The sequence below is a fragment of the Anomaloglossus baeobatrachus genome, chromosome 1 (genome assembly GCF_048569485.1).
Source record: "Anomaloglossus baeobatrachus isolate aAnoBae1 chromosome 1, aAnoBae1.hap1, whole genome shotgun sequence".
NCBI lineage: Eukaryota > Metazoa > Chordata > Amphibia > Anura > Aromobatidae > Anomaloglossus > Anomaloglossus baeobatrachus.
Window position 1 is genome coordinate 284,304,072 of NC_134353.1, and position 26,777 is coordinate 284,330,848.

The following is a 26,777-nucleotide window of genomic DNA, read 5'->3' on the forward strand; positions in this document are numbered from 1 at the left end:
GGAAAATCTCATAAAATAAACCTCAAGATACACAAAATCTTAAAGATCCTTAGCACTTTTTGTTGATATTTCTCAGATTTTTTCTCCGATTTCCTCCATACTACTTCGACTTCAACTTAATTTTTCAGTATAACTACTTTCATTTTCTTCTCGCATTAGTGACTGTTCTGAAAAGAGATACTTAAAACTGTTTTTTTCAGGTATATCTGCACTTCACAAAGAATGAAAATCTTGCTAAATGCATATGGAGAAAGAACTTTATCTCAAATCACTCATACTTAAAAACAGCGTGCTGAAACCCGGGATCGGACCAGGGACCTTTAGATCTTCAGTCTAACGCTCTCCCAACTGAGCTATTTCAGCAACCTACAAAGTTAAAGCTACAGCATTGCAAGGCAAACTCAAAGGCGTTAATACATTTTCAGTTCAAAATTTGCATTTTTTTGGGGCCAAACAAAAAATGTGTTTGTTTTTAGAAAGTGTGAATTTTACACAGTTGTGCTTGTCAGGATGGCCGAGCGGTCCAAGGCGCTGCGTTCAGGTCGCAGTCTCTACTTGAGGCGTGGGTTCGAATCCCACTTCTGACAGGTTTCTGTTACATTACAATCATGTTTTGTTTTTTTTTCATTTTCACTATGTCCCTCTGTCACAATTCAGACATTTCCACAAACCAGATTAGTCCAAGGACAAAGCCAATGAGAACCCTCTGGATCCTCAATCCTGTCTGTCACAATCATGTTGTTCTCTGCTGCACTATCAGTAAGAAGAGGGAGGTGGAAAATCTCATAAAATAAACCTCAAGATACACAAAATCTTAAAGATCCTTAGCACTTTATGTTGATATTTCTCAGATTTTTTTTCTGATTTCCTCCATACTACTTCGACTTCAATTTAATTTTTCAGTATAACTACTTTCATTTTCTTCTCGCATTAGTGACTGTTCTGAAAAGAGATACTTAAAACTGTTTTTTTCAGGTATATCTGCACTTCACAAAGAATGAAAATCTTGCTAAATGCATATGGAGAAAGAACTTTATCTCAAATCACTCATACTTAAAAACAGCGTGCTGAAACCCGTGATCGGACCAGGGACCTTTAGATCTTCAGTCTAACGCTCTCCCAACTGAGCTATTTCAGCAACCTACAAAGTTAAAGCTACAGCATTGCAAGGCAAACTCAAAGGCGTTAATAAATTTTCAGTTCAAAATTTGCCTTTTTTTGGGGCCAAACAAAAAATGTGTTTGTTTTTAGAAAGTGTGAATTTTCCACAGTTGTGCTTGTCAGGATGGCCGAGCGGTCCAAGGCACTGCATTAAGGTCGCAGTCTCTATTTGAGGCGTGGGTTCGAATCCCTCTTCTGACAGGTTTCTGTTACATTACAATCATGTTTTGTTTTTTTTTCATTTTCACTATGTCCCTCTGTCACAATTCAGATATTTCCACAAACCAGATTAGTCCAAGGACAAAGCCAATGAGAACCCTCTGGATCCTCAATCCTGTCTGTCACAATCATGTTGTTCTCTGCTGCACTATCAGTAAGAAGAGGGAGGTGGAAAATCTCATAAAATAAACCTCAAGATACACAAAATCTTAAAGATCCTTAGCACTTTATGTTGATATTTCTCAGATTTTTTCTCCGATTTCCTCCATACTACTTCGACTTCAACTTAATTTTTCAGTTTAACTACTTTCATTTTCTTCTCGCATTAGTGACTGTTCTGAAAAGAGATACTTAAAACTGTTTTTTTCAGGTATATCTGCACTTCACAAAGAATGAAAATCTTGCTAAATGCATATGGAGAAAGAACTTTATCTCAAATCACTCATACTTAAAAACAGCGTGCTGAAACCCGGGATCGGACCAGGGACCTTTAGATCTTCAGTCTAACGCTCTCCCAACTGAGCTATTTCAGCAACCTACAAAGTTAAAGCTACAGCATTGCAAGGCAAACTCAAAGGCGTTAATACATTTTCAGTTCAAAATTTGCATTTTTTTGGGGCCAAACAAAAAATGTGTTTGTTTTTAGAAAGTGTGAATTTTACACAGTTGTGCTTGTCAGGATGGCCGAGCGGTCCAAGGCGCTGCGTTCAGGTCGCAGTCTCTACTTGAGGTGTGGGTTCGAATCCCACTTCTGACAGGTTTCTGTTACATTACAATCATGTTTTTTTTTTTTCATTTTCACTATGTCCCTCTGTCACAATTCAGACATTTCCACAAACCAGATTAGTCCAAGGACAAAGCCAATGAGAACCCTCTGGATCCTCAATCCTGTCTGTCACAATCATGTTGTTCTCTGCTGCACTATCAGTAAGAAGAGGGAGGTGGAAAATCTCATAAAATAAACCTCAAGATACACAAAATCTTAAAGATCCTTAGCACTTTATGTTGATATTTCTCAGATTTTTTTTCTGATTTCCTCCATACTACTTCGACTTCAATTTAATTTTTCAGTATAACTACTTTCATTTTCTTCTCGCATTAGTGACTGTTCTGAAAAGAGATACTTAAAACTGTTTTTTTCAGGTATATCTGCACTTCACAAAGAATGAAAATCTTGCTAAATGCATATGGAGAAAGAACTTTATCTCAAATCACTCATACTTAAAAACAGCGTGCTGAAACCCGTGATCGGACCATGGACCTTTAGATCTTCAGTCTAACGCTCTCCCAACTGAGCTATTTCAGCAACCTACAAAGTTAAAGCTACAGCATTGCAAGGCAAACTCAAAGGCGTTAATAAATTTTCAGTTCAAAATTTGCCTTTTTTTGGGGCCAAACAAAAAATGTGTTTGTTTTTAGAAAGTGTGAATTTTCCACAGTTGTGCTTGTCAGGATGGCCGAGCGGTCCAAGGCACTGCGTTCAGGTCGCAGTCTCTATTTGAGGCGTGGGTTCGAATCCCTCTTCTGACAGGTTTCTATTACATTACAATCATGTTTTGTTTTTTTTTCATTTTCACTATGTCCCTCTGTCACAATTCAGATATTTCCACAAACCAGATTAGTCCAAGGACAAAGCCAATGAGAACCCTCTGGATCCTCAATCCTGTCTGTCACAATCATGTTGTTCTCTGCTGCACTATCAGTAAGAAGAGGGAGGTGGAAAATCTCATAAAATAAACCTCAAGATACACAAAATCTTAAAGATCCTTAGCACTTTATGTTGATATTTCTCAGATTTTTTCTCCGATTTCCTCCATACTACTTCGACTTCAACTTAATTTTTCAGTTTAACTACTTTCATTTTCCTCTCGCATTAGTGACTGTTCTGAAAAGAGATACTTAAAACTGTTTTTTTCAGGTATATCTGCACTTCACAAAGAATGAAAATCTTGCTAAATGCATATGGAGAAAGAACTTTATCTCAAATCACTCATACTTAAAAACAGCGTGCTGAAACCCGGGATCGGACAAGGGACCTTTAGATCTTCAGTCTAACGCTCTCCCAACTGAGCTATTTCAGCAACCTACAAAGTTAAAGCTACAGCATTGCAAGGCAAACTCAAAGGCGTTAATAAATTTTCAGTTCAAAATTTGCCTTTTTTTGGGGCCAAACAAAAAATGTGTTTGTTTTTAGAAAGTGTGAATTTTCCACAGTTGTGCTTGTCAGGATGGCCGAGCGGTCCAAGGCACTGCATTAAGGTCGCAGTCTCTATTTGAGGCGTGGGTTCGAATCCCTCTTCTGACAGGTTTCTGTTACATTACAATCATGTTTTGTTTTTTTTTCATTTTCACTATGTCCCTCTGTCACAATTCAGATATTTCCACAAACCAGATTAGTCCAAGGACAAAGCCAATGAGAACCCTCTGGATCCTCAATCCTGTCTGTCACAATCATGTTGTTCTCTGCTGCACTATCAGTAAGAAGAGGGAGGTGGAAAATCTCATAAAATAAACCTCAAGATACACAAAATCTTAAAGATCCTTAGCACTTTATGTTGATATTTCTCAGATTTTTTCTCCGATTTCCTCCATACTACTTCGACTTCAACTTAATTTTTCAGTTTAACTACTTTCATTTTCTTCTCGCATTAGTGACTGTTCTGAAAAGAGATACTTAAAACTGTTTTTTTCAGGTATATCTGCACTTCACAAAGAATGAAAATCTTGCTAAATGCATATGGAGAAAGAACTTTATCTCAAATCACTCATACTTAAAAACAGCGTGCTGAAACCCGGGATCGGACCAGGGACCTTTAGATCTTCAGTCTAACGCTCTCCCAACTGAGCTATTTCAGCAACCTACAAAGTTAAAGCTACAGCATTGCAAGGCAAACTCAAAGGCGTTAATACATTTTCAGTTCAAAATTTGCATTTTTTTGGGGCCAAACAAAAAATGTGTTTGTTTTTAGAAAGTGTGAATTTTACACAGTTGTGCTTGTCAGGATGGCCGAGCGGTCCAAGGCGCTGCGTTCAGGTCGCAGTCTCTACTTGAGGTGTGGGTTCGAATCCCACTTCTGACAGGTTTCTGTTACATTACAATCATGTTTTTTTTTTTTCATTTTCACTATGTCCCTCTGTCACAATTCAGACATTTCCACAAACCAGATTAGTCCAAGGACAAAGCCAATGAGAACCCTCTGGATCCTCAATCCTGTCTGTCACAATCATGTTGTTCTCTGCTGCACTATCAGTAAGAAGAGGGAGGTGGAAAATCTCATAAAATAAACCTCAAGATACACAAAATCTTAAAGATCCTTAGCACTTTATGTTGATATTTCTCAGATTTTTTTTCTGATTTCCTCCATACTACTTCGACTTCAATTTAATTTTTCAGTATAACTACTTTCATTTTCTTCTCGCATTAGTGACTGTTCTGAAAAGAGATACTTAAAACTGTTTTTTTCAGGTATATCTGCACTTCACAAAGAATGAAAATCTTGCTAAATGCATATGGAGAAAGAACTTTATCTCAAATCACTCATACCTAAAAACAGCGTGCTGAAACCAGTGATCGGACCAGGGACCTTTAGATCTTCAGTCTAACGCTCTCCCAACTGAGCTATTTCAGCAACCTACAAAGTTAAAGCTACAGCATTGCAAGGCAAACTCAAAGGCGTTAATAAATTTTCAGTTCAAAATTTGCCTTTTTTTGGGGCCAAACAAAAAATGTGTTTGTTTTTAGAAAGTGTGAATTTTCCACAGTTGTGCTTGTCAGGATGGCCGAGCGGTCCAAGGCGCTGCGTTCAGGTCGCAGTCTCTATTTGAGGCGTGGGTTCGAATCCCACTTCTGACAGGTTTCTGTTACATTACAATCATGTTTTGTTATTTTTTCATTTTCACTATGTCCCTCTGTCACAATTCAGACATTTCCACAAACCAGATTAGTCCAAGTACAAAGCCAATGAGAACCCTCTGGATCCTCAATCCTGTCTGTCACAATCATGTTGTTCTCTGCTGCACTATCAGTAAGAAGAGGGAGGTGGAAAATCTCATAAAATAAACCTCAAGATACACAAAATCTTAAAGATCCTTAGCACTTTATGTTGATATTTCTCAGATTTTTTCTCCGATTTCCTCCATACTACTTCGACTTCAACTTAATTTTTCAGTATAACTACTTTCATTTTCTTCTCGCATTAGTGACTGTTCTGAAAAGAGATACTTAAAACTGTTTTTTTCAGGTATATCTGCACTTCACAAAGAATGAAAATCTTGCTAAATGCATATGGAGAAAGAACTTTAACTCAAATCACTCATACTTAAAAACAGCGTGCTGAAACCCGGGATCGGACAAGGGACCTTTAGATCTTCAGTCTAATGCTCTCCCAACTGAGCTATTTCAGCAACCTTCAAAGTTAAAGCTACAGCATTGCAAGGCAAACTCAAAGGCGTTAATAAATTTTCAGTTCAAAATTTGCCTTTTTTTGGGGCCAAACAAAAAATGTGTTTGTTTTTAGAAAGTGTGAATTTTCCACAGTTGTGCTTGTCAGGATGGCCGAGCGGTCCAAGGCGCTGCGTTCAGGTCGCAGTCTCTACTTGAGGCGTGGGTTTGAATCCCACTTCTGACAGGTTTCTGTTACATTACAATCATGTTTTGTTTTTTTTTCATTTTCACTATGTCCCTCTGTCACAATTCAGACATTTCCACAAACCAGATTACTCCAAGGACAAAGCCAATGAGAACCCTCTGGATCCTCAATCCTGTCTGTCACAATCATGTTGTTCTCTGCTGCACTATCAGTAAGAAGAGGGAGGTGGAAAATCTCATAAAATAAACCTCAAGATACACAAAATCTTAAAGATCCTTAGCACTTTATGTTAATATTTCTCAGATTTTTTCTCCGATTTCCTCCATACTACTTCGACTTCAACTTAATTTTTCAGTATAACTACTTTCATTTTCTTCTCGCATTAGTGACTGTTCTGAAAAGAGATACTTAAAACTGTTTTTTTCAGGTATATCTGCACTTCACAAAGAATGAAAATCTTGCTAAATGCATATGGAGAAAGAACTTTATCTCAAATCACTCATACTTAAAAACAGCGTGCTGAAACCCGGGATCGGACCAGGGACCTTTAGATCTTCAGTCTAACGCTCTCCCAACTGAGCTATTTCAGCAACCTACAAAGTTAAAGCTACAGCATTGCAAGGCAAACTCAAAGGCGTTAATACATTTTCAGTTCAAAATTTGCATTTTTTTGGGGCCAAACAAAAAATGTGTTTGTTTTTAGAAAGTGTGAATTTTACACAGTTGTGCTTGTCAGGATGGCCGAGCGGTCCAAGGCGCTGCGTTCAGGTCGCAGTCTCTACTTGAGGCGTGGGTTCGAATCCCACTTCTGACAGGTTTCTGTTACATTACAATCATGTTTTTTTTTTTTCATTTTCACTATGTCCCTCTGTCACAATTCAGACATTTCCACAAACCAGATTAGTCCAAGGACAAAGCCAATGAGAACCCTCTGGATCCTCAATCCTGTCTGTCACAATCATGTTGTTCTCTGCTGCACTATCAGTAAGAAGAGGGAGGTGGAAAATCTCATAAAATAAACCTCAAGATACACAAAATCTTAAAGATCCTTAGCACTTTATGTTGATATTTCTCAGATTTTTTTTCTGATTTCCTCCATACTACTTCGACTTCAATTTAATTTTTCAGTATAACTACTTTCATTTTCTTCTCGCATTAGTGACTGTTCTGAAAAGAGATACTTAAAACTGTTTTTTTCAGGTATATCTGCACTTCACAAAGAATGAAAATCTTGCTAAATGCATATGGAGAAAGAACTTTATCTCAAATCACTCATACTTAAAAACAGCGTGCTGAAACCCGTGATCGGACCAGGGACCTTTAGATCTTCAGTCTAACGCTCTCCCAACTGAGCTATTTCAGCAACCTACAAAGTTAAAGCTACAGCATTGCAAGGCAAACTCAAAGGCGTTAATAAATTTTCAGTTCAAAATTTGCCTTTTTTTGGGGCCAAACAAAAAATGTGTTTGTTTTTAGAAAGTGTGAATTTTCCACAGTTGTGCTTGTCAGGATGGCCGAGCGGTCCAAGGCGCTGCGTTCAGGTCGCAGTCTCTATTTGAGGCGTGGGTTCGAATCCCACTTCTGACAGGTTTCTGTTACATTACAATCATGTTTTGTTTTTTTTTCATTTTCACTATGTCCCTCTGTCACAATTCAGACATTTCCACAAACCAGATTAGTCCAAGTACAAAGCCAATGAGAACCCTCTGGATCCTCAATCCTGTCTGTCACAATCATGTTGTTCTCTGCTGCACTATCAGTAAGAAGAGGGAGGTGGAAAATCTCATAAAATAAACCTCTAGATACACAAAATCTTAAAGATCCTTAGCACTTTATGTTGATATTTCTCAGATTTTTTCTCCGATTTCCTCCATACTACTTCGACTTCAATTTAATTTTTCAGTATAACTACTTTCATTTTCTTCTCGCATTAGTGACTGTTCTGAAAAGAGATACTTAAAACTGTTTTTTTCAGGTATATCTGCACTTCACAAAGAATGAAAATCTTGCTAAATGCATATGGAGAAAGAACTTTATCTCAAATCACTCATACCTAAAAACAGCGTGCTGAAACCAGTGATCGGACCAGGGACCTTTAGATCTTCAGTCTAACGCTCTCCCAACTGAGCTATTTCAGCAACCTACAAAGTTAAAGCTACAGCATTGCAAGGCAAACTCAAAGGCGTTAATAAATTTTCAGTTCAAAATTTGCCTTTTTTTGGGGCCAAACAAAAAATGTGTTTGTTTTTAGAAAGTGTGAATTTTCCACAGTTGTGCTTGTCAGGATGGCCGAGCGGTCCAAGGCGCTGCGTTCAGGTCGCAGTCTCTATTTGAGGCGTGGGTTCGAATCCCACTTCTGACAGGTTTCTGTTACATTACAATCATGTTTTGTTATTTTTTCATTTTCACTATGTCCCTCTGTCACAATTCAGACATTTCCACAAACCAGATTAGTCCAAGTACAAAGCCAATGAGAACCCTCTGGATCCTCAATCCTGTCTGTCACAATCATGTTGTTCTCTGCTGCACTATCAGTAAGAAGAGGGAGGTGGAAAATCTCATAAAATAAACCTCAAGATACACAAAATCTTAAAGATCCTTAGCACTTTATGTTGATATTTCTCAGATTTTTTCTCCGATTTCCTCCATACTACTTCGACTTCAACTTAATTTTTCAGTATAACTACTTTCATTTTCTTCTCGCATTAGTGACTGTTCTGAAAAGAGATACTTAAAACTGTTTTTTTCAGGTATATCTGCACTTCACAAAGAATGAAAATCTTGCTAAATGCATATGGAGAAAGAACTTTAACTCAAATCACTCATACTTAAAAACAGCGTGCTGAAACCCGGGATCGGACCACGGACCTTTAGATCTTCAGTCTAACGCTCTCCCAACTGAGCTATTTCAGCAACCTACAAAGTTAAAGCTACAGCATTGCAAGGCAAACTCAAAGGCGTTAATAAATTTTCAGTTCAAAATTTGCCTTTTTTTTGGGCCAAACAAAAAATGTGTTTGTTTTTAGAAAGTGTGAATTTTCCACAGTTGTGCTTGTCAGGATGGCCGAGCGGTCAAAGGCGCTGCGTTCAGGTCGCAGTCTCTACTTGAGGCGTGGGTTTGAATCCCACTTCTGACAGGTTTCTGTTACATTACAATCATGTTTTGTTTTTTTTTCATTTTCACTATGTCCCTCTGTCACAATTCAGACATTTCCACAAACCAGATTACTCCAATGACAAAGCCAATGAGAACCCTCTGGATCCTCAATCCTGTCTGTCACAATCATGTTGTTCTCTGCTGCACTATCAGTAAGAAGAGGGAGGTGGAAAATCTCATAAAATAAACCTCAAGATACACAAAATCTTAAAGATCCTTAGCACTTTATGTTGATATTTCTCAGATTTTTTCTCCGATTTCCTCCATACTACTTCGACTTCAACTTAATTTTTCAGTATAACTACTTTCATTTTCTTCTCGCATTAGTGACTGTTCTGAAAAGAGATACTTAAAACTGTTTTTTTTCAGGTATATCTGCACTTCACAAAGAATGAAAATCTTGCTAAATGCATATGGAGAAAGAACTTTAACTCAAATCACTCATACTTAAAAACAGCGTGCTGAAACCCGGGATCGGACCACGGACCTTTAGATCTTCAGTCTAACGCTCTCCCAACTGAGCTATTTCAGCAACCTACAAAGTTAAAGCTACAGCATTGCAAGGCAAACTCAAAGGCGTTAATAAATTTTCAGTTCAAAATTTGCCTTTTTTTGGGGCAAAACAAAAAATGTGTTTGTTTTTAGAAAGTGTGAATTTTCCACAGTTGTGCTTGTCAGGATGGCCGAGCGGTCCAAGGCGCTGCGTTCAGGTCGCAGTCTCTATTTGAGGCGTGGGTTCGAATCCCACTTCTGACAGGTTTCTGTTACATTACAATCATGTTTTGTTTTTTTTTCATTTTCACTATGTCCCTCTGTCACAATTCAGACATTTCCACAAACCAGATTAGTCCAAGTACAAAGCCAATGAGAACCCTCTGGATCCTCAATCCTGTCTGTCACAATCATGTTGTTCTCTGCTGCACTATCAGTAAGAAGAGGGAGGTGGAAAATCTCATAAAATAAACCTCAAGATACACAAAATCTTAAAGATCCTTAGCACTTTATGTTGATATTTCTCAGATTTTTTCTCCGATTTCCTCCATACTACTTCGACTTCAACTTAATTTTTCAGTATAACTACTTTCATTTTCTTCTCGCATTAGTGACTGTTCTGAAAAGAGATACTTAAAACTGTTTTTTTCAGGTATATCTGCACTTCACAAAGAATGAAAATCTTGCTAAATGCATATGGAGAAAGAACTTTAACTCAAATCACTCATACTTAAAAACAGCGTGCTGAAACCCGGGATCGGACCACGGACCTTTAGATCTTCAGTCTAACGCTCTCCCAACTGAGCTATTTCAGCAACCTACAAAGTTAAAGCTACAGCATTGCAAGGCAAACTCAAAGGCGTTAATAAATTTTCAGTTCAAAATTTGCCTTTTTTTGGGGCCAAACAAAAAATGTGTTTGTTTTTAGAAAGTGTGAATTTTCCACAGTTGTGCTTGTCAGGATGGCCGAGCGGTCAAAGGCGCTGCGTTTAGGTCGCAGTCTCTACTTGAGGCGTGAGTTTGAATCCCACTTCTGACAGGTTTCTGTTACATTACAATCATGTTTTGTTTTTTTTTCATTTTCACTATGTCCCTCTGTCACAATTCAGACATTTCCACAAACCAGATTACTCCAATGACAAAGCCAATGAGAACCCTCTGGATCCTCAATCCTGTCTGTCACAATCATGTTGTTCTCTGCTGCACTATCAGTAAGAAGAGGGAGGTGGAAAATCTCATAAAATAAACCTCAAGATACACAAAATCTTAAAGATCCTTAGCACTTTTTGTTGATATTTCTCAGATTTTTTCTCCGATTTCCTCCATACTACTTCGACTTCAACTTAATTTTTCAGTATAACTACTTTCATTTTCTTCTCGCATTAGTGACTGTTCTGAAAAGAGATACTTAAAACTGTTTTTTTCAGGTATATCTGCACTTCACAAAGAATGAAAATCTTGCTAAATGCATATGGAGAAAGAACTTTATCTCAAATCACTCATACTTAAAAACAGCGTGCTGAAACCCGGGATCGGACCAGGGACCTTTAGATCTTCAGTCTAACGCTCTCCCAACTGAGCTATTTCAGCAACCTACAAAGTTAAAGCTACAGCATTGCAAGGCAAACTCAAAGGCGTTAATACATTTTCAGTTCAAAATTTGCATTTTTTTGGGGCCAAACAAAAAATGTGTTTGTTTTTAGAAAGTGTGAATTTTACACAGTTGTGCTTGTCAGGATGGCCGAGCGGTCCAAGGCGCTGCGTTCAGGTCGCAGTCTCTACTTGAGGCGTGGGTTTGAATCCCACTTCTGACAGGTTTCTGTTACATTACAATCATGTTTTGTTTTTTTTTCATTTTCACTATGTCCCTCTGTCACAATTCAGACATTTCCACAAACCAGATTAGTCCAAGGACAAAGCCAATGAGAACCCTCTGGATCCTCAATCCTGTCTGTCACAATCATGTTGTTCTCTGCTGCACTATCAGTAAGAAGAGGGAGGTGGAAAATCTCATAAAATAAACCTCAAGATACACAAAATCTTAAAGATCCTTAGCACTTTATGTTGATATTTCTCAGATTTTTTTTCTGATTTCCTCCATACTACTTCGACTTCAATTTAATTTTTCAGTATAACTACTTTCATTTTCTTCTCGCATTAGTGACTGTTCTGAAAAGAGATACTTAAAACTGTTTTTTTCAGGTATATCTGCACTTCACAAAGAATGAAAATCTTGCTAAATGCATATGGAGAAAGAACTTTATCTCAAATCACTCATACTTAAAAACAGCGTGCTGAAACCCGTGATCGGACCAGGGACCTTTAGATCTTCAGTCTAACGCTCCCCCAACTGAGCTATTTCAGCAACCTACAAAGTTAAAGCTACAGCATTGCAAGGCAAACTCAAAGGCGTTAATACATTTTCAGTTCAAAATTTGCATTTTTTTGGGGCCAAACAAAAAATGTGTTTATTTTTAGAAAGTGTGAATTTTACACAGTTGTGCTTGTCAGGATGGCCGAGCGGTCCAAGGCGCTGCGTTCAGGTCGCAGTCTCTACTTGAGGCGTGGGTTCGAATCCCACTTCTGACAGGTTTCTGTTACATTACAATCATGTTTTGTTTTTTTTTCATTTTCACTATGTCCCTCTGTCACAATTCAGACATTTCCACAAACCAGATTAGTCCAAGGACAAAGCCAATGAGAACCCTCTGGATCCTCAATCCTGTCTGTCACAATCATGTTGTTCTCTGCTGCACTATCAGTAAGAAGAGGGAGGTGGAAAATCTCATAAAATAAACCTCAAGATACACAAAATCTTAAAGATCCTTAGCACTTTATGTTGATATTTCTCAGATTTTTTTTCTGATTTCCTCCATACTACTTCGACTTCAATTTAATTTTTCAGTATAACTACTTTCATTTTCTTCTCGCATTAGTGACTGTTCTGAAAAGAGATACTTAAAACTGTTTTTTTCAGGTATATCTGCACTTCACAAAGAATGAAAATCTTGCTAAATGCATATGGAGAAAGAACTTTATCTCAAATCACTCATACTTAAAAACAGCGTGCTGAAACCCGTGATCAGACCAGGGACCTTTAGATCTTCAGTCTAACGCTCTCCCAACTGAGCTATTTCAGCAACCTACAAAGTTAAAGCTACAGCATTGCAAGGCAAACTCAAAGGCGTTAATAAATTTTCAGTTCAAAATTTGCCTTTTTTTGGGGCCAAACAAAAAATGTGTTTGTTTTTAGAAAGTGTGAATTTTCCACAGTTGTGCTTGTCAGGATGGCCGAGCGGTCCAAGGCGCTGCGTTCAGGTCGCAGTCTCTATTTGAGGCGTGGGTTCGAATCCCACTTCTGACAGGTTTCTGTTACATTACAATCATGTTTTGCTTTTTTTTCATTTTCACTATGTCCCTCTGTCACAATTCAGATATTTCCACAAACCAGATTAGTCCAAGGACAAAGCCAATGAGAACCCTCTGGATCCTCAATCCTGTCTGTCACAATCATGTTGTTCTCTGCTGCACTATCAGTAAGAAGAGGGAGGTGGAAAATCTCATAAAATAAACCTCAAGATACACAAAATCTTAAAGATCCTTAGCACTTTATGTTGATATTTCTCAGATTTTTTCTCCGATTTCCTCCATACTACTTCGACTTCAACTTAATTTTTCAGTTTAACTACTTTCATTTTCCTCTCGCATTAGTGACTGTTCTGAAAAGAGATACTTAAAACTGTTTTTTTCAGGTATATCTGCACTTCACAAAGAATGAAAATCTTGCTAAATGCATATGGAGAAAGAACTTTATCTCAAATCACTCATACTTAAAAACAGCGTGCTGAAACCCGGGATCGGACAAGGGACCTTTAGATCTTCAGTCTAACGCTCTCCCAACTGAGCTATTTCAGCAACCTTCAAAGTTAAAGCTACAGCATTGCAAGGCAAACTCAAAGGCGTTAATACATTTTCAGTTCAAATTTTCATTTTTTTGGGGCCAAACAAAAAATGTGTTTGTTTTTAGAAAGTGTGAATTTTCCACAGTTGTGCTTGTCAGGATGGCCGAGCGGTCCAAGGTGCGGCGTTCAGGTCGCAGTCTCTACTTGAGGCGTGGGTTCGAATCCCACTTCTGACAGGTTTCTGTTACATTACAATCATGTTTTGTTTTTTTTTCATTTTCACTATGTCCCTCTGTCACAATTCAGACATTTCCACAAACCAGATTAGTCCAAGGACAAAGCCAATGAGAACCCTCTGGATCCTCAATCCTGTCTGTCACAATCATGTTGTTCTCTGCTGCACTATCAGTAAGAAGAGGGAGGTGGAAAATCTCATAAAATAAACCTCAAGATACACAAAATCTTAAAGATCCTTAGCACTTTATGTTGATATTTCTCAGATTTTTTTTCTGATTTCCTCCATACTACTTCGACTTCAATTTAATTTTTCAGTATAACTACTTTCATTTTCTTCTCGCATTAGTGACTGTTCTGAAAAGAGATACTTAAAACTGTTTTTTTCAGGTATATCTGCACTTCACAAAGAATGAAAATCTTGCTAAATGCATATGGAGAAAGAACTTTATCTCAAATCACTCATACTTAAAAACAGCGTGCTGAAACCCGTGATCGGACCAGGGACCTTTAGATCTTCAGTCTAACGCTCTCCCAACTGAGCTATTTCAGCAACCTACAAAGTTAAAGCTACAGCATTGCAAGGCAAACTCAAAGGCGTTAATAAATTTTCAGTTCAAAATTTGCCTTTTTTTGGGGCCAAACAAAAAATGTGTTTGTTTTTAGAAAGTGTGAATTTTCCACAGTTGTGCTTGTCAGGATGGCCGAGCGGTCCAAGGCGCTGCGTTCAGGTCGCAGTCTCTATTTGAGGCGTGGGTTCGAATCCCACTTCTGACAGGTTTCTGTTACATTACAATCATGTTTTGTTTTTTTTTTCATTTTCACTATGTCCCTCTGTCACAATTCAGATATTTCCACAAACCAGATTAGTCCAAGGACAAAGCCAATGAGAACCCTCTGGATCCGCAATCCTGTCTGTCACAATCATGTTGTTCTCTGCTGCATTATCAGTAAGAAGAGGGAGGTGGAAAATCTCATAAAATAAACCTCAAGATACACAAAATCTTAAAGATCCTTAGCACTTTATGTTGATATTTCTCAGATTTTTTCTCCGATTTCCTCCATACTACTTCGACTTCAACTTAATTTTTCAGTTTAACTACTTTCATTTTCCTCTCGCATTAGTGACTGTTCTGAAAAGAGATACTTAAAACTGTTTTTTTCAGGTATATCTGCACTTCACAAAGAATGAAAATCTTGCTAAATGCATATGGAGAAAGAACTTTATCTCAAATCACTCATACTTAAAAACAGCGTGCTGAAACCCGGGATCGGACAAGGGACCTTTAGATCTTCAGTCTAACGCTCTCCCAACTGAGCTATTTCAGCAACCTTCAAAGTTAAAGCTACAGCATTGCAAGGCAAACTCAAAGGCGTTAATACATTTTCAGTTCAAATTTTCATTTTTTTGGGGCCAAACAAAAAATGTGTTTGTTTTTAGAAAGTGTGAATTTTCCACAGTTGTGCTTGTCAGGATGGCCGAGCGGTCCAAGGTGCGGCGTTCAGGTCGCAGTCTCTACTTGAGGCGTGGGTTCGAATCCCACTTCTGACAGGTTTCTGTTACATTACAATCATGTTTTGTTTTTTTTTCATTTTCACTATGTCCCTCTGTCACAATTCAGACATTTCCACAAACCAGATTAGTCCAAGGACAAAGCCAATGAGAACCCTCTGGATCCTCAATCCTGTCTGTCACAATCATGTTGTTCTCTGCTGCACTATCAGTAAGAAGAGGGAGGTGGAAAATCTCATAAAATAAACCTCAAGATACACAGAATCTTAAAGATCCTTAGCACTTTATGTTGATATTTCTCAGATTTTTTCTCCGATTTCCTCCATACTACTTCGACTTCAACTTAATTTTTCAGTATAACTACTTTCATTTTCTTCTCGCATTAGTGACTGTTCTGAAAAGAGATACTTAAAATTGTTTTTTTCAGGTATATCTGCACTTCACAAAGAATGAAAATCTTGCTAAATGCATATGGAGAAAGAACTTTATCTCAAATCACTCATATTTAAAAACAGCGTGCTGAAACCCGGGATCGGACCAGGGACCTCTAGATCTTCAGTCTAATGCTCTCCCAACTGAGCTATTTCAGCAACCTACAAAGTTAAAGCTACAGCATTGCAAGGCAAACTCAAAGGCGTTAATAAATTTTCAGTTCAAAATTTGCCTTTTTTTGGGGCCAAACAAAAAATGTGTTTGTTTTTAGAAAGTGTGAATTTTCCACAGTTGTGCTTGTCAGGATGGCCGAGCGGTCCAAGGCGCTGCGTTCAGGTTGCAGTCTCTACTTGAGGCGTGGGTTTGAATCCCACTTCTGACAGGTTTCTGTTACATTACAATCATGTTTTGTTTTTTTTTCATTTTCACTATGTCCCTCTGTCACAATTCAGACATTTCCACAAACCAGATTAGTCCAAGGACAAAGCCAATGAGAACCCTCTGGATCCTCAATCCTGTCTGTCACAATCATGTTGTTCTCTGCTGCACTATCAGTAAGAAGAGGGAGGTGAAAAATCTCATAAAATAAACCTCAAGATACACAAAATCTTAAAGATCCTTAGCACTTTATGTTGATATTTCTCAGATTTTTTTCTCCGATTTCCTCCATACTACTTCGACTTCAACTTAATTTTTCAGTATAACTACTTTCATTTTCTTCTCGCATTAGTGACTGTTCTGAAAAGAGATACTTAAAACTGTTTTTTTCAGGTATATCTGCACTTCACAAAGAATGAAAATCTTGCTAAATGCATATGGAGAAAGAACTTTAACTCAAATCACTCATACTTAAAAACAGCGTGCTGAAACTCGGGATCGGACCAGGGACCTTTAGATCTTCAGTCTAACGCTCTCCCAACTGAGCTATTTCAGCAACCTACAAATTTAAAGCTACAGCATTGCAAGGCAAACTCAAAGGCGTTAATAAATTTTCAGTTCAAAATTTGCCTTTTTTTGGGGCCAAACAAAAAATGTGTTTGTTTTTAGAAAGTGTGAATTTTCCACAGTTGTGCTTGTCAGGATGGCCGAGCGGTCCAAGGCGCTGCGTTCAGGTCGCAGTCTCTACTTGAGGCGTGGGTTTGAATCCCACTTCTGACAGGTTTCTGTTACATTACAATCATGTTTTGTTTTTTTTTCATTTTCACTATGTCCCTCTGTCACAATTCAGACATTTCCACAAACCAGATTAGTCCAAGGACAAAGCCAATGAGAACCCTCTGGATCCTCAATCCTGTCTGTCACAATCATGTTGTTCTCTGCTGCACTATCAGTAAGAAGAGGGAGGTGAAAAATCTCATAAAATAAACCTCAAGATACACAAAATCTTAAAGATCCTTAGCACTTTATGTTGATATTTCTCAGATTTTTTCTCCGATTTCCTCCATACTACTTCGACTTCAACTTAATTTTTCAGTATAACTACTTTCATTTTCTTCTCGCATTAGTGACTGTTCTGAAAAGAGATACTTAAAACTGTTTTTTTCAGGTATATCTGCACTTCAGAAAGAATGAAAATCTTGCTAAATGCATATGGAGAAAGAACTTTATCTCAAATCACTCATACTTAAAAACAGCGTGCTGAAACCCGGGATCGGACCAGGGACCTTTAGATCTTCAGTCTAATGCTCTCCCAACTGAGCTATTTCAGCAACCTACAAAGTAAAAGCTACAGCATTGCAAGGCAAACTCAAAGGCGTTAATACATTTTCAGTTCAAAATTTGCATTTTTTGGGGGCCAAACAAAAAATGTGTTTGTTTTTAGAAAGTGTGAATTTTCCACAGTTGTGCTTGTCAGGATGGCCGAGCGGTCCAAGGCGCTGCGTTCAGGTCGCAGTCTCCACTTGAGGCGTGGGTTCGAATCCCACTTCTGACAGGTTTCTGTTACATTACAATCATGTTTTTTTTTTCATTTTCACTATGTCCCTCTGTCACAATTCAGACATTTCCACAAACCAGATTAGTCCAAGGACAAAGCCAATGAGAACCCTCTGGATCCTCAATCCTGTCTGTCACAATCATGTTGTTCTCTGCTGCACTATCAGTAAGAAGAGGGAGGTGGAAAATCTCATAAAATAAACCTCAAGATACACAAAATCTTAAAGATCCTTAGCACTTTATGTTGATATTTCTCAGATTTTTTTTCTGATTTCCTCCATACTACTTCGACTTCAATTTAATTTTTCAGTATAACTACTTTCATTTTCTTCTCGCATTAGTGACTGTTCTGAAAAGAGATACTTAAAACTGTTTTTTTCAGGTATATCTGCACTTCACAAAGAATGAAAATCTTGCTAAATGAATATGGAGAAAGAACTTTATCTCAAATCACTCATACTTAAAAACAGCGTGCTGAAACCCGTGATCGGACAAGGGACCTTTAGATCTTCAGTCTAATGCTCTCCCAACTGAGCTATTTCAGCAACCTACAAAGTTAAAGCTACAGCATTGCAAGGCAAACTGAAAGGCGTTAATAAATTTTCAGTTCAAAATTTGCCTTTTTTTGGGGCCAAACAAAAAATGTGTTTGTTTTTAGAAAGTGTGAATTTTCCACAGTTGTGCTTGTCAGGATGGCCGAGCGGTCCAAGGCGCTGCGTTCAGGTCGCAGTCTCTATTTGAGGCGTGGGTTCGAATCTCACTTCTGACAGGTTTCTGTTACATTACAATCATGTTTTGTTTTTTTTTCATTTTCACTATGTCCCTCTGTCACAATTCAGATATTTCCACAAACCAGATTAGTCCAAGGACAAAGCCAATGAGAACCCTCTGGATCCTCAATCCTGTCTGTCACAATCATGTTGTTCTCTGCTGCACTATCAGTAAGAAGAGGGAGGTGGAAAATCTCATAAAATAAACCTCAAGATACACAAAATCTTAAAGATCCTTAGCACTTTATGTTGATATTTCTCAGATTTTTTCTTCGATTTCCTCCATACTACTTCGACTTCAACTTAATTTTTCAGTTTAACTACTTTCATTTTCTTCTCGCATTAGTGACTGTTCTGAAAAGAGATACTTAAAACTGTTTTTTTCAGGTATATCTGCACTTCACAAAGAATGAAAATCTTGCTAAATGCATATGGAGAAAGAACTTTATCTCAAATCACTCATACTTAAAAACAGCGTGCTGAAACCCGGGATCGGACCAGGGACCTTTAGATCTTCAGTCTAACGCTCTCCCAACTGAGCTATTTCAGCAACCTTCAAAGTTAAAGCTACAGCATTGCAAGGCAAACTCAAAGGCGTTAATACATTTTCAGTTCAAATTTTCATTTTTTTGGGGCCAAACAAAAAATGTGTTTGTTTTTAGAAAGTGTGAATTTTCCACAGTTGTGCTTGTCAGGATGGCCGAGCGGTCTAAGGCGCTGCGTTCAGGTCGCAGTCTCTACTTGAGGCGTGGGTTCGAATCCCACTTCTGACAGGTTTCTGTTACATTACAATCATGTTTTGTTTTTTTTCATTTTCACTATGTCCCTCTGTCACAATTCAGACATTTCCACAAACCAGATTAGTCCAAGGACAAAGCCAATGAGAACCCTCTGGATCCTCAATCCTGTCTGTCACAATCATGTTGTTCTCTGCTGCACTATCAGTAAGAAGAGGGAGGTGAAAAATCTCATAAAATAAACCTCAAGATACACAAAATCTTAAAGATCCTTAGCACTTTATGTTGATATTTCTCAGATTTTTTTTCTGATTTCCTCCATACTACTTCGACTTCAACTTAATTTTTCAGTATAACTACTTTCATTTTCTTCTCGCATTAGTGACTGTTCTGAAAAGAGATACTTAAAACTGTTTTTTTCAGGTATATCTGCACTTCACAAAGAATGAAAATCTTGCTAAATGCATATGGAGAAAGAACTTTATCTCAAATCACTCATACTTAAAAACAGCGTGCTGAAACCCGTGATCGGACCAGGGACCTTTAGATCTTCAGTCTAACGCTCTCCCAACTGAGCTATTTCAGCAACCTACAAAGTTAAAGCTACAGCATTGCAAGGCAAACTCAAAGGCGTTAATAAATTTTCAGTTCAAAATTTGCCTTTTTTTGGGGCCAAACAAAAAATGTGTTTGTTTTTAGAAAGTGTGAATTTTCCACAGTTGTGCTTGTCAGGATGGCCGAGCGGTCCAAGGCGCTGCGTTCAGGTCGCAGTCTCTATTTGAGGCGTGGGTTCGAATCCCACTTCTGACAGGTTTCTGTTACATTACAATCATGTTTTGTTTTTTTTTCATTTTCACTATGTCCCTCTGTCACAATTCAGATATTTCCACAAACCAGATTAGTCCAAGGACAAAGCCAATGAGAACCCTCTGGATCCTCAATCCTGTCTGTCACAATCATGTTGTTCTCTGCTGCACTATCAGTAAGAAGAGGGAGGTGGAAAATCTCATAAAATAAACCTCAAGATACACAAAATCTTAAAGATCCTTAGCACTTTATGTTGATATTTCTCAGATTTTTTCTCCGATTTCCTCCATACTACTTCGACTTCAACTTAATTTTTCAGTTTAACTACTTTCATTTTCCTCTCGCATTAGTGACTGTTCTGAAAAGAGATACTTAAAACTGTTTTTTTCAGGTATATCTGCACTTCACAAAGAATGAAAATCTTGCTAAATGCATATGGAGAAAGAACTTTATCTCAAATCACTCATACTTAAAAACAGCGTGCTGAAACCCGGGATCGGACAAGGGACCTTTAGATCTTCAGTCTAACGCTCTCCCAACTGAGCTATTTCAGCAACCTTCAAAGTTAAAGCTACAGCATTGCAAGGCAAACTCAAAGGCGTTAATACATTTTCAGTTCAAATTTTCATTTTTTTGGGGCCAAACAAAAAATGTGTTTGTTTTTAGAAAGTGTGAATTTTCCACAGTTGTGCTTGTCAGGATGGCCGAGCGGTCCAAGGTGCGGCGTTCAGGTCGCAGTCTCTACTTGAGGCGTGGGTTCGAATCCCACTTCTGACAGGTTTCTGTTACATTACAATCATGTTTTGTTTTTTTTTCATTTTCACTATGTCCCTCTGTCACAATTCAGACATTTCCACAAACCAGATTAGTCCAAGGACAAAGCCAATGAGAACCCTCTGGATCCTCAATCCTGTCTGTCACAATCATGTTGTTCTCTGCTGCACTATCAGTAAGAAGAGGGAGGTGGAAAATCTCATAAAATAAACCTCAAGATACACAGAATCTTAAAGATCCTTAGCACTTTATGTTGATATTTCTCAGATTTTTTCTCCGATTTCCTCCATACTACTTCGACTTCAACTTAATTTTTCAGTATAACTACTTTCATTTTCTTCTCGCATTAGTGACTGTTCTGAAAAGAGATACTTAAAATTGTTTTTTTCAGGTATATCTGCACTTCACAAAGAATGAAAATCTTGCTAAATGCATATGGAGAAAGAACTTTATCTCAAATCACTCATATTTAAAAACAGCGTGCTGAAACCCGGGATCGGACCAGGGACCTCTAGATCTTCAGTCTAATGCTCTCCCAACTGAGCTATTTCAGCAACCTACAAAGTTAAAGCTACAGCATTGCAAGGCAAACTCAAAGGCGTTAATAAATTTTCAGTTCAAAATTTGCCTTTTTTTGGGGCCAAACAAAAAATGTGTTTGTTTTTAGAAAGTGTGAATTTTCCACAGTTGTGCTTGTCAGGATGGCCGAGCGGTCCAAGGCGCTGCGTTCAGGTCGCAGTCTCCACTTGAGGCGTGGGTTCGAATCCCACTTCTGACAGGTTTCTGTTACATTACAATCATGTTTTTTTTTTCATTTTCACTATGTCCCTCTGTCACAATTCAGACATTTCCACAAACCAGATTAGTCCAAGGACAAAGCCAATGAGAACCCTCTGGATCCTCAATCCTGTCTGTCACAATCATGTTGTTCTCTGCTGCACTATCAGTAAGAAGAGGGAGGTGGAAAATCTCATAAAATAAACCTCAAGATACACAAAATCTTAAAGATCCTTAGCACTTTATGTTGATATTTCTCAGATTTTTTTTCTGATTTCCTCCATACTACTTCGACTTCAATTTAATTTTTCAGTATAACTACTTTCATTTTCTTCTCGCATTAGTGACTGTTCTGAAAAGAGATACTTAAAACTGTTTTTTTCAGGTATATCTGCACTTCACAAAGAATGAAAATCTTGCTAAATGAATATGGAGAAAGAACTTTATCTCAAATCACTCATACTTAAAAACAGCGTGCTGAAACCCGTGATCGGACAAGGGACCTTTAGATCTTCAGTCTAATGCTCTCCCAACTGAGCTATTTCAGCAACCTACAAAGTTAAAGCTACAGCATTGCAAGGCAAACTGAAAGGCGTTAATAAATTTTCAGTTCAAAATTTGCCTTTTTTTGGGGCCAAACAAAAAATGTGTTTGTTTTTAGAAAGTGTGAATTTTCCACAGTTGTGCTTGTCAGGATGGCCGAGCGGTCCAAGGCGCTGCGTTCAGGTCGCAGTCTCTATTTGAGGCGTGGGTTCGAATCTCACTTCTGACAGGTTTCTGTTACATTACAATCATGTTTTGTTTTTTTTTCATTTTCACTATGTCCCTCTGTCACAATTCAGATATTTCCACAAACCAGATTAGTCCAAGGACAAAGCCAATGAGAACCCTCTGGATCCTCAATCCTGTCTGTCACAATCATGTTGTTCTCTGCTGCACTATCAGTAAGAAGAGGGAGGTGGAAAATCTCATAAAATAAACCTCAAGATACACAAAATCTTAAAGATCCTTAGCACTTTATGTTGATATTTCTCAGATTTTTTCTTCGATTTCCTCCATACTACTTCGACTTCAACTTAATTTTTCAGTTTAACTACTTTCATTTTCTTCTCGCATTAGTGACTGTTCTGAAAAGAGATACTTAAAACTGTTTTTTTCAGGTATATCTGCACTTCACAAAGAATGAAAATCTTGCTAAATGCATATGGAGAAAGAACTTTATCTCAAATCACTCATACTTAAAAACAGCGTGCTGAAACCCGGGATCGGACCAGGGACCTTTAGATCTTCAGTCTAACGCTCTCCCAACTGAGCTATTTCAGCAACCTTCAAAGTTAAAGCTACAGCATTGCAAGGCAAACTCAAAGGCGTTAATACATTTTCAGTTCAAATTTTCATTTTTTTGGGGCCAAACAAAAAATGTGTTTGTTTTTAGAAAGTGTGAATTTTCCACAGTTGTGCTTGTCAGGATGGCCGAGCGGTCTAAGGCGCTGCGTTCAGGTCGCAGTCTCTACTTGAGGCGTGGGTTCGAATCCCACTTCTGACAGGTTTCTGTTACATTACAATCATGTTTTGTTTTTTTTCATTTTCACTATGTCCCTCTGTCACAATTCAGACATTTCCACAAACCAGATTAGTCCAAGGACAAAGCCAATGAGAACCCTCTGGATCCTCAATCCTGTCTGTCACAATCATGTTGTTCTCTGCTGCACTATCAGTAAGAAGAGGGAGGTGAAAAATCTCATAAAATAAACCTCAAGATACACAAAATCTTAAAGATCCTTAGCACTTTATGTTGATATTTCTCAGATTTTTTTTCTGATTTCCTCCATACTACTTCGACTTCAACTTAATTTTTCAGTATAACTACTTTCATTTTCTTCTCGCATTAGTGACTGTTCTGAAAAGAGATACTTAAAACTGTTTTTTTCAGGTATATCTGCACTTCACAAAGAATGAAAATCTTGCTAAATGCATATGGAGAAAGAACTTTATCTCAAATCACTCATACTTAAAAACAGCGTGCTGAAACCCGTGATCGGACCAGGGACCTTTAGATCTTCAGTCTAACGCTCTCCCAACTGAGCTATTTCAGCAACCTACAAAGTTAAAGCTACAGCATTGCAAGGCAAACTCAAAGGCGTTAATAAATTTTCAGTTCAAAATTTGCCTTTTTTTGGGGCCAAACAAAAAATGTGTTTGTTTTTAGAAAGTGTGAATTTTCCACAGTTGTGCTTGTCAGGATGGCCGAGCGGTCCAAGGCGCTGCGTTCAGGTCGCAGTCTCTATTTGAGGCGTGGGTTCGAATCCCACTTCTGACAGGTTTCTGTTACATTACAATCATGTTTTGTTTTTTTTTCATTTTCACTATGTCCCTCTGTCACAATTCAGATATTTCCACAAACCAGATTAGTCCAAGGACAAAGCCAATGAGAACCCTCTGGATCCTCAATCCTGTCTGTCACAATCATGTTGTTCTCTGCTGCACTATCAGTAAGAAGAGGGAGGTGGAAAATCTCATAAAATAAACCTCAAGATACACAAAATCTTAAAGATCCTTAGCACTTTATGTTGATATTTCTCAGATTTTTTCTCCGATTTCCTCCATACTACTTCGACTTCAACTTAATTTTTCAGTTTAACTACTTTCATTTTCCTCTCGCATTAGTGACTGTTCTGAAAAGAGATACTTAAAACTGTTTTTTTCAGGTATATCTGCACTTCACAAAGAATGAAAATCTTGCTAAATGCATATGGAGAAAGAACTTTATCTCAAATCACTCATACTTAAAAACAGCGTGCTGAAACCCGGGATCGGACAAGGGACCTTTAGATCTTCAGTCTAACGCTCTCCCAACTGAGCTATTTCAGCAACCTTCAAAGTTAAAGCTACAGCATTGCAAGGCAAACTCAAAGGCGTTAATACATTTTCAGTTCAAATTTTCATTTTTTTGGGGCCAAACAAAAAATGTGTTTGTTTTTAGAAAGTGTGAATTTTCCACAGTTGTGCTTGTCAGGATGGCCGAGCGGTCCAAGGTGCGGCGTTCAGGTCGCAGTCTCTACTTGAGGCGTGGGTTCGAATCCCACTTCTGACAGGTTTCTGTTACATTACAATCATGTTTTGTTTTTTTTTCATTTTCACTATGTCCCTCTGTCACAATTCAGACATTTCCACAAACCAGATTAGTCCAAGGACAAAGCCAATGAGAACCCTCTGGATCCTCAATCCTGTCTGTCACAATCATGTTGTTCTCTGCTGCACTATCAGTAAGAAGAGGGAGGTGGAAAATCTCATAAAATAAACCTCAAGATACACAGAATCTTAAAGATCCTTAGCACTTTATGTTGATATTTCTCAGATTTTTTCTCCGATTTCCTCCATACTACTTCGACTTCAACTTAATTTTTCAGTATAACTACTTTCATTTTCTTCTCGCATTAGTGACTGTTCTGAAAAGAGATACTTAAAATTGTTTTTTTCAGGTATATCTGCACTTCACAAAGAATGAAAATCTTGCTAAATGCATATGGAGAAAGAACTTTATCTCAAATCACTCATATTTAAAAACAGCGTGCTGAAACCCGGGATCGGACCAGGGACCTTTAGATCTTCAGTCTAATGCTCTCCCAACTGAGCTATTTCAGCAACCTACAAAGTTAAAGCTACAGCATTGCAAGGCAAACTCAAAGGCGTTAATAAATTTTCAGTTCAAAATTTGCCTTTTTTTGGGGCCAAACAAAAAATGTGTTTGTTTTTAGAAAGTGTGAATTTTCCACAGTTGTGCTTGTCAGGATGGCCGAGCGGTCCAAGGCGCTGCGTTCAGGTTGCAGTCTCTACTTGAGGCGTGGGTTTGAATCCCACTTCTGACAGGTTTCTGTTACATTACAATCATGTTTTGTTTTTTTTTCATTTTCACTATGTCCCTCTGTCACAATTCAGACATTTCCACAAACCAGATTAGTCCAAGGACAAAGCCAATGAGAACCCTCTGGATCCTCAATCCTGTCTGTCACAATCATGTTGTTCTCTGCTGCACTATCAGTAAGAAGAGGGAGGTGAAAAATCTCATAAAATAAACCTCAAGATACACAAAATCTTAAAGATCCTTAGCACTTTATGTTGATATTTCTCAGATTTTTTTCTCCGATTTCCTCCATACTACTTCGACTTCAACTTAATTTTTCAGTATAACTACTTTCATTTTCTTCTCGCATTAGTGACTGTTCTGAAAAGAGATACTTAAAACTGTTTTTTTCAGGTATATCTGCACTTCACAAAGAATGAAAATCTTGCTAAATGCATATGGAGAAAGAACTTTAACTCAAATCACTCATACTTAAAAACAGCGTGCTGAAACTCGGGATCGGACCAGGGACCTTTAGATCTTCAGTCTAACGCTCTCCCAACTGAGCTATTTCAGCAACCTACAAATTTAAAGCTACAGCATTGCAAGGCAAACTCAAAGGCGTTAATAAATTTTCAGTTCAAAATTTGCCTTTTTTTGGGGCCAAACAAAAAATGTGTTTGTTTTTAGAAAGTGTGAATTTTCCACAGTTGTGCTTGTCAGGATGGCCGAGCGGTCCAAGGCGCTGCGTTCAGGTCGCAGTCTCTACTTGAGGCGTGGGTTTGAATCCCACTTCTGACAGGTTTCTGTTACATTACAATCATGTTTTGTTTTTTTTTCATTTTCACTATGTCCCTCTGTCACAATTCAGACATTTCCACAAACCAGATTACTCCAAGGACAAAGCCAATGAGAACCCTCTGGATCCTCAATCCTGTCTGTCACAATCATGTTGTTCTCTGCTGCACTATCAGTAAGAAGAGGGAGGTGAAAAATCTCATAAAATAAACCTCAAGATACACAAAATCTTAAAGATCCTTAGCACTTTATGTTGATATTTCTCAGATTTTTTCTCCGATTTCCTCCATACTACTTCGACTTCAACTTAATTTTTCAGTATAACTACTTTCATTTTCTTCTCGCATTAGTGACTGTTCTGAAAAGAGATACTTAAAACTGTTTTTTTCAGGTATATCTGCACTTCAGAAAGAATGAAAATCTTGCTAAATGCATATGGAGAAAGAACTTTATCTCAAATCACTCATACTTAAAAACAGCGTGCTGAAACCCGGGATCGGACCAGGGACCTTTAGATCTTCAGTCTAATGCTCTCCCAACTGAGCTATTTCAGCAACCTACAAAGTAAAAGCTACAGCATTGCAAGGCAAACTCAAAGGCGTTAATACATTTTCAGTTCAAAATTTGCATTTTTTG

At 38.0% G+C, this 26,777-nt stretch overlaps 20 non-coding genes across 20 annotated transcripts; 13 read left to right on the plus strand and 7 right to left on the minus strand.

Annotated features, from left to right (window-relative positions):
- Nucleotides 1-290: 290 nt before the first annotated feature.
- On the minus strand, nt 291-363 carry TRNAF-GAA (transfer RNA phenylalanine (anticodon GAA)). The gene has a single exon. It is a non-coding gene; the product is annotated as a tRNA-Phe (tRNA).
- A 141-nt stretch (nt 364-504) lies between these two features.
- Nucleotides 505-587, plus strand: TRNAL-CAG (transfer RNA leucine (anticodon CAG)). Its single transcript has one exon. It is a non-coding gene; the product is annotated as a tRNA-Leu (tRNA).
- A 1,253-nt stretch (nt 588-1,840) lies between these two features.
- Nucleotides 1,841-1,913, minus strand: TRNAF-GAA (transfer RNA phenylalanine (anticodon GAA)). The gene has a single exon. It is a non-coding gene; the product is annotated as a tRNA-Phe (tRNA).
- A 2,250-nt stretch (nt 1,914-4,163) lies between these two features.
- Nucleotides 4,164-4,236, minus strand: TRNAF-GAA (transfer RNA phenylalanine (anticodon GAA)). The gene has a single exon. It is a non-coding gene; the product is annotated as a tRNA-Phe (tRNA).
- Nucleotides 4,237-5,150: 914 nt separating this feature from the next.
- TRNAL-CAG (transfer RNA leucine (anticodon CAG)) lies at nt 5,151-5,233 on the plus strand. Its single transcript has one exon. It is a non-coding gene; the product is annotated as a tRNA-Leu (tRNA).
- Nucleotides 5,234-6,486: 1,253 nt separating this feature from the next.
- On the minus strand, nt 6,487-6,559 carry TRNAF-GAA (transfer RNA phenylalanine (anticodon GAA)). The gene has a single exon. It is a non-coding gene; the product is annotated as a tRNA-Phe (tRNA).
- Nucleotides 6,560-6,700: 141 nt separating this feature from the next.
- TRNAL-CAG (transfer RNA leucine (anticodon CAG)) lies at nt 6,701-6,783 on the plus strand. The gene has a single exon. It is a non-coding gene; the product is annotated as a tRNA-Leu (tRNA).
- Nucleotides 6,784-7,473: 690 nt separating this feature from the next.
- TRNAL-CAG (transfer RNA leucine (anticodon CAG)) lies at nt 7,474-7,556 on the plus strand. The gene has a single exon. It is a non-coding gene; the product is annotated as a tRNA-Leu (tRNA).
- A 692-nt stretch (nt 7,557-8,248) lies between these two features.
- On the plus strand, nt 8,249-8,331 carry TRNAL-CAG (transfer RNA leucine (anticodon CAG)). The gene has a single exon. It is a non-coding gene; the product is annotated as a tRNA-Leu (tRNA).
- A 1,468-nt stretch (nt 8,332-9,799) lies between these two features.
- TRNAL-CAG (transfer RNA leucine (anticodon CAG)) lies at nt 9,800-9,882 on the plus strand. Its single transcript has one exon. It is a non-coding gene; the product is annotated as a tRNA-Leu (tRNA).
- Nucleotides 9,883-11,135: 1,253 nt separating this feature from the next.
- Nucleotides 11,136-11,208, minus strand: TRNAF-GAA (transfer RNA phenylalanine (anticodon GAA)). Its single transcript has one exon. It is a non-coding gene; the product is annotated as a tRNA-Phe (tRNA).
- A 916-nt stretch (nt 11,209-12,124) lies between these two features.
- TRNAL-CAG (transfer RNA leucine (anticodon CAG)) lies at nt 12,125-12,207 on the plus strand. Its single transcript has one exon. It is a non-coding gene; the product is annotated as a tRNA-Leu (tRNA).
- Nucleotides 12,208-12,899: 692 nt separating this feature from the next.
- Nucleotides 12,900-12,982, plus strand: TRNAL-CAG (transfer RNA leucine (anticodon CAG)). Its single transcript has one exon. It is a non-coding gene; the product is annotated as a tRNA-Leu (tRNA).
- Nucleotides 12,983-14,448: 1,466 nt separating this feature from the next.
- TRNAL-CAG (transfer RNA leucine (anticodon CAG)) lies at nt 14,449-14,531 on the plus strand. The gene has a single exon. It is a non-coding gene; the product is annotated as a tRNA-Leu (tRNA).
- A 4,350-nt stretch (nt 14,532-18,881) lies between these two features.
- Nucleotides 18,882-18,954, minus strand: TRNAF-GAA (transfer RNA phenylalanine (anticodon GAA)). The gene has a single exon. It is a non-coding gene; the product is annotated as a tRNA-Phe (tRNA).
- Nucleotides 18,955-19,094: 140 nt separating this feature from the next.
- TRNAL-CAG (transfer RNA leucine (anticodon CAG)) lies at nt 19,095-19,177 on the plus strand. The gene has a single exon. It is a non-coding gene; the product is annotated as a tRNA-Leu (tRNA).
- A 691-nt stretch (nt 19,178-19,868) lies between these two features.
- On the plus strand, nt 19,869-19,951 carry TRNAL-CAG (transfer RNA leucine (anticodon CAG)). The gene has a single exon. It is a non-coding gene; the product is annotated as a tRNA-Leu (tRNA).
- A 2,798-nt stretch (nt 19,952-22,749) lies between these two features.
- On the minus strand, nt 22,750-22,822 carry TRNAF-GAA (transfer RNA phenylalanine (anticodon GAA)). Its single transcript has one exon. It is a non-coding gene; the product is annotated as a tRNA-Phe (tRNA).
- Nucleotides 22,823-22,962: 140 nt separating this feature from the next.
- TRNAL-CAG (transfer RNA leucine (anticodon CAG)) lies at nt 22,963-23,045 on the plus strand. Its single transcript has one exon. It is a non-coding gene; the product is annotated as a tRNA-Leu (tRNA).
- A 691-nt stretch (nt 23,046-23,736) lies between these two features.
- Nucleotides 23,737-23,819, plus strand: TRNAL-CAG (transfer RNA leucine (anticodon CAG)). The gene has a single exon. It is a non-coding gene; the product is annotated as a tRNA-Leu (tRNA).
- The last annotated feature ends 2,958 nt before the right edge of the window (nt 23,820-26,777 follow it).